Genomic DNA, 7,500 nt, shown 5'->3' with positions numbered 1-7,500 from the left:
GATAGTAGACTGGTTCAAGGGGAGAAATCTGGATATTCTAGCAGCACTTGACGAGATAAAAGTGCTAAAGGGCAGTGCGTATGGGAATATCTAGGGCTAGGAAAGAGTAAAACTTATAATGGTGAGTGTTTATGATTGATAAATGGAAAAGAATGAGTGAAAATGTATTATTTTGGGGGAGTTTGTGTCACAATATATGTATAATAAGGTTCCTTATATTATTATGTAGTTAAAATATGTTGATATTACACAAATAAAACATAATTCATAGGTGAGCACTTTATTACAACGGTTTGAAAATAAAAAAAATAGGATCCTTCTCTGACATAGCATTAGCTACAACTTCCGCAAATCACAATTATATTAAGTATTGTTTCTTGATCAAAATTCACAGACGGGATCATAGGGGTTTTGTATATAAGGTGAATGCTTATTTGAGACTCTCACAATACAAAGAAACGGCCGGAATTTAATTGGAGAAAAGGAATGCTCGTAGAGTTATGGTACTTTCGAACATATGAAAGGTTTTGAAATAAAACAGACGCAAAACAATTTTAATTACATTTTCATTATTCTATACAAGCATACCACAACAGATTATTAAAAAAATCTTTTCATTTTTATCTTGGTAAAAAAAAAAAATCACAGGAATCTACAATTATCATAATTATAAGATAAACCAACACACTCTCTATGGCGAGTAAGGAGTACAGTAACCTTAAGTGCATTTGGTTATTTAATGTGGTGTACCCAAGTAGTACTAATGTTTAATGCACTGAGTAATGAGTCTGTGCAACATTTAGATACAATTGTATCTAAATAGGCTTTAAATATATTTGCATATAAATATTGTATTCAAATACATTTGTATTTGAATACTGTATTTATGAATAAATTTTTTGCAATTATTTAGATGCAAATTTGAATCATTTTCATCATGTATTTAGTATTTATAAATACTTAAATATTTTTTTTAAATACAATCAAGTTGGTCGATGGTCCGAAATTCGGTGGAATCCTCCCAATGCAATAAAAAAAAAAATTAAAGTCCTACAGCTAGGATATACCCATGTATATTTACATAAAAAGTATCTTATCAAAGTTTGTTTTATTTAAGTTATTTTCCTTTTTTTAGTGTGGAATACGTTTATCAACTCATAAATCATCTATATAAAAATAAAAATCTTTGAATGCCCATATCTCAAAATAAAGGCAGTTGTCTTTCAGAAAGCTTTATGCATAATATTTTCGAAGAGACTCATGTTTATAACAAATTAGCTGAAAAATGGTCGATATTATCACTGAATTTGATCTTCCAAAATGAAAAAGTTGTGTCAACCGTTGCATATAATTGGAGTAAGACTGCGAAGGTGAGTTTTGTGTAAATAAGATTATTTAACATACTGAAAATGATTCTGAGACTGAAGATCAGCTTCGAAATGATGAAATTTACTTAACTTACTTTAAGGCTGTTTTCATGGTGCTTGAGGGTACACTCGGGCACACTATTCTATCTTGTCATTTTGAAGTTTTTATAGTTTACATATGAAAGATTTATTTCAATGTTATTATTCTTGAACACCTCTTGTAGTTTATTTCCTTATTTCCTTTCCTCACTGGGTTATTTTCCCTGCTGGAGCCCTTAGGTTTATATCATCCTGCTTTTCCAACTAGGGTTGTAGCTTAGGAAGTGATAATAATAATAATAATAATAATAATAATAATAATAATAATAATAATAATAATGTGGCATACATATACCTAGGGAAGGCTTAGGGTAGAGTTGATAGCGAGGCAATATAGTATATGTTCATAATGTATGTTGTAGGTAATAGGTTGTTGAGAGAAACTGGGAGTGAATGGCTTGGTGTGAAGTAAGTTCTAGAAATGTATCCTATGACTGGCCAGATAGTACTACATTCAACCCCTCTCTGTGGTTTCAGTTCATTTTTCCTTTGCCTACACATAAACCGAATAGTTTGGTCTATTCTTTACACATTCTCCTCTTTCCCCATACATCTGACAACACTTAGATAACCGAAAATTTCTTCTTCATTCAAGCGGTTACCGTCTGTACTGTAATTGTTCTGTGGCTACTTTCCTCTTGGTAAGGGTAGAGGGGACTCTTTAGCTAAATTAAGCAGCTTTTCTAGGAGAAGGACACTCCAAAATCAAACTAGTGTTCTCTAGTCTTGGGTAGTGCCATAGCCTATGTACCTTGTCTTCCAATTTCTTTTATGTTCAGGCACACTATTCTATCTGTTTCCTCGTGTTCTTCCTCAGTGGGATATTTTCTCTGTTGGAGCCGTTGGGCTTATAGCATCCTGCTTTGTCAATTGAGGTTGTAGTTTAGCTAGCAACAATAATAATAATATAGGTGGAATGATGCATAATATCAGAGAGGATCATTGGATGTAGCCTAGGTGTGAAGTTGTCCGATAAGAAAATGAGGTGTGAACTGGTTGTGGACTAGTTAATGGTTGCAAAAGATATTATGCTGACTGGGAACATAATAAAGAAACATCAGAAGCTGATAAGAGAATTTAATAGCGTCTACAAAAAGAGAAAATTGAGAGCAGATGAGAGCAAGAGGAAGGTGCAAAGAAAGGTAATGGAAATGAGTAAGGTAGAGCGATGGAAGTTAATATAAATAGTGGGAAAATATAGTTAATTCGTATAAGCATCTTCGAGTAAATATAATGGATGATGTCAAGACGACAGGAGCGGGCAACCACAGAATAGGAGAAGCAAGAAAGATAGCAAGATGTGTGCAAGAGATCAATGAGACACCCTTGAATTGTCTGTAAAAGCCTAGGTGGGGCTGTATGAAGGGATAGTTAAACCCTTTTTCTTTTATATACGTGAAGTTTAAACGTTAAATGTGAATACAAAATGGTTGAAGATGTTGAAAAGAACAGTTTAAGTAGTATATTATTATTATAAAAACTCTATAATTCAGAAGTAGTAAGAGGAGACAAATATATAGAAAGGGCTGATTAGATGTGAAAGACGTATTGGAAAGGAATCGCAAATGTGCGTGCAAGATTGGGGCGAATAGGGCTGTCTGTTATGTCATAAGGATGATGAACCCTTTGTGTAAGTGTATGAAGCGGTTAATTGGTATTCAAATTTTGTAGTACTGATGGTTCATCCACGTATGCATGTGTCACTGACTGTTGAGTTAATTTTCACTGGAGGCAACACACTAATGTTAAGCTGTGTGAGTCAACATTAAAAGCAAAAATTACTTACAACCTTACTCGAGTTTAGGCTGTTAGTGAGGAAGCTGAGAAATGTAAGATGTCATTGTGGCCTTGTGTGTGTATATATATATATATATATATATATATATATATATATATATATATATATATATATATATATATATAGTGGAAGATAAGCCAATGTTTGATGGACGCATTACTACATCTCTATAGTACCTACCGAAAATTCAGTTGGCGACTACCTTGGTATATCTAACCGTCTAGTTACTCTAGTAGATCTGTTATCATGAATATATTAGCATTGAGAAATATTTCTGTTAAGGATTTCCGAAACATGAGTGAAATTTTACTTAAAGAAAATAACTAGAAAAGTTAGTACGTAAAGTGATCTCGGAATGAATTCTGCAATTATGACATGTTTTTTAGTCATTATTCTCATGTTTAAAAAAAAAAAACATTGGTCGTATTATATAAGTCCTTATCTTTTATATCGTTAACATATCAGTCAATAATGAGTTATAAGTAATGGGACTAAGAGATAAACCGATTATTTACAACATTGGTCTGCTTTACTGATAGGTTACTAAAAGATTTCTTTCCAGACAGAATAATCGAACAGTGGAAATATAGACGTAAACAAAGAACAGAAATAGAGAAAAAACATAATTCAGTGAACTGATAAGTAAACAAAATACAAATCCGGGAATGCAGAACAGATGTAAAAGAAATATTTAATAAAAATAAAGCTGATTGATAAATCAGGAGCATGAATAGCAAACTAAATTAATCTACTCGTCTTCAAGTATGTCACAAGATGACTTCGGTGATGACATATAAACCCCAAAACGTGGAAGGGTTTTGACAGTGTGATGTCTGCTGGCGTATCAAAGGGAATCAACTTATTCTTAGATGAAACTTATTTACAAAACACGCAACGTGAGATGGAAATAATATGCATGGAGAGATTAAGTTCATCAGAACACATTTCGTCTGCCATTCAGTCAACTTGATTCTTATCTACCTCAGTAAAATCCTAACACACACATACACACACACACACGCACACACATACACACATATATGTGTGTGCATGAATATAGAGATATAAATTAGTGCACGCCCGCGAACACGAACGCACAAACACACACACACACACACACACACACACACACATATATATATATATATATATATATATATATATATATATATATATACTGTAGCCTTTTAATATAAATATATATATATATATATATATATATATATATATATATATATATATATATATATATATATATATATATATATATATATATGTGTGTGTGTGTGTGTGTAGAATATAGAAATCCGCTTTTGATGGTAATTGTGGTCTATGAAAAGGATTTTTATAGTGTTCACTGGCCAATTTTGTGGAGAGTCCTGCGTTATTATGGAGTTCCTCTTAAATATGTAAATTTGATTAAGTCTGTTTATGAGCGTAGAAAGTGCTAAGTTAATATTAATGGAGTCCTATCAAATGAATTTCCTTTGAACAGCGGAATACTCCAAAGAAATGTGTTATCACCTATGTTGTTTATCCTCCTCATGGATTTTGTAATGCAAAGAACAGTTGGGGATGGCGGAGATGGATTGGACTGGATTGGTAACAGAAAATTAGCATACCTAGAGTATGCTGATGGCAATGTCCTTATTAGCAAAACGCCACAGGACTTACAAAGCTTGCTTACCAGAATGCATGAAATATCACATGAAGTTGGGCTCAAGAAAAATAAAAGAAAGACAGAGATGATGAGAATGGAATATGCAATGAAAGCTGAAATATTATTGGAAGGAGAAAAGATTAATGAGGTGGAATCATTTAAATATTTAGGAACTATGATCTCTAATACAAGGTCTTTAGAATTGGAGTTTAATGAGACAGAAAAAAGCATATCAGACAATAGCTTAGTTGAGTAAAATTTGAACAATAAATCGCCTGAAATTACATATAAAAATCAGGCTATTATTCAATGTAATGAGATCGGTGTTACTGTATGGACATGAGTCGTGGTATGACAATGAAATAATATCCAACAGATTTTGTAGATTTGAGAACAAAGCCCTCAGAAGAATATTGGGAGTTAAATGGTAGGACAGGATTAAAAATGAAACTATAAAAGAGATTACTCAAATGCCCTATGTTTTCTACGGGCCGACCAAGGGAAAGGCCCGTGCCAACATGAAGAGTTGGATGTAATACACTACCACCACCACCACCTATGTGGATGAGATCATGGTGAGGGGTAGATGGAGATGGTTTGGGCATGCTCTTCGCACTCCCCGGGAGAAATTAGTTCACCAAACTTTCAACTGGGCAACACAAAGCACTAGAAGAGTTAGAAAACCCAGGCTTACATGGCTGAGGACTCTAAAGCCTGAAATAGATGATGAATGGAGAAGCATTGATTTAAAAGCTCAAGATAAAGATGACTAAGGAAAGCTAACTGAGGCCCTTTGCGTCAATAGGCGTAGGATTAGATGATGATGATGATGATGTCATGATATATATCTATATTTACTTATTTATGGGTATATGTCCTTTTTATTTTTTCTTTGACTTCTTTCAAGTTGTGTTAGTATTGTAGGCTATCTATGCTCAGTTATGAAAGGGACTTATTTTCTAGACGTAGATCTGAACAAGGTTCTTTTGATGATTAATAAGATACTCTTTTCGTTACAGATGTATAGATTTAGGATACGTGGCCCAACGTTGGGACCATGGAAGCCATTCAGTGTCAGGGAGGTTGGAAGAAATGAAGCGGGAATGGAGGTAAAGTGGAAAGTAAAGAAGTGAGCGCAGCTAGGGGACGAAATAACGCTTACAGTGCACCGCGTGAGGTGCAATGACGGCACTAACCTCCTAAGGAATCAAGTTACTCATCATTACCAATACTATTATCGTTATCAATAATGTCTTTACATAGCATACATGTAAAATAATGAAGTGAAATACTTCATACATCATTACAGCAAAATCCACATGACGTTACGATATTCGGTAAAGAGAACTCAGAACAAGAATGTGTACGATGGACAGGACCAGTCATTTTATGAAAACCCAAATAGACAGCTTTTTTTTTTAAACAGACGCACTAATTCGCCTGACAGAGGCGCTGACGCAGTGAGTGAGGACTACTGTGATTGGATCGAGTATTAGTAGATTAGAGTCTGTTCACGGCCATTCATGAGTTTGTGCTTGGATTTCAGAGGCGTGTTTCGGAATATCTATCAGCAGGATAACTGCGATTTTAGCGAGTCAAGATTAACTGACCTTTAGTTTGGTCTTTAAAATAATACACGTGAATTTGTGATCATTGTTATAGCTGGGGAAATAAGAATGAATATGCACAGTATATACTGTATTCAGTATATATATATATATATATATATATATATATATATATATATATATATATATATATGTATATATATATATAAATATATATATATATATATATATATATATGTATATATATAAATGAATATATACATACATACACACACACACACACACACACATATATATATATATATATATATATATGTATATATATATAAATGTATATATACATACATACACATATATACATATATATATACATATATATGTATATATATAAATACTGTATATATGTATATATATATATATATATATATGTATATATATACATATATATACTGTATATATACAGTATTTATATATATATACATATATGTGTATTTATGTATATATACATTTATATATACATATATATATATATTTGTATACATATATATATATATATATATATATATATATATATATATATATATAAGCAACAGTGGCACAGAATAGCTTGGGATAGAAGTCTGTGGAGGTATCTGGGGAAGGCCTACATCCAACAAAGGACTTTTGAAGGCTGAAATGATGATATATATATATATATATATATATATATATATGTATATATATATATATATATATATGTATATATATAAATGTATATATACATACATACACATATATACATATATATATATACATATATATGTATATATATAAATACTGTATATATGTATATATATATATATATATATATATATATATATATATATATATATATATATACATATATATACTGTATATATACAGTATTTATATATATATACATATATGTGTATTTATGTATATATACATTTATATATACATATATATATATTTGTATACATATGTATATATATATATATATTTGTATAT

Source organism: Palaemon carinicauda, chromosome 1, assembly GCF_036898095.1.
Source record: "Palaemon carinicauda isolate YSFRI2023 chromosome 1, ASM3689809v2, whole genome shotgun sequence".
In the NCBI taxonomy this organism is placed as follows: domain Eukaryota; kingdom Metazoa; phylum Arthropoda; class Malacostraca; order Decapoda; family Palaemonidae; genus Palaemon; species Palaemon carinicauda.
The sequence above is the reverse complement of the archived record's forward strand: the minus strand, read 5'-3'. Positions refer to the sequence as shown.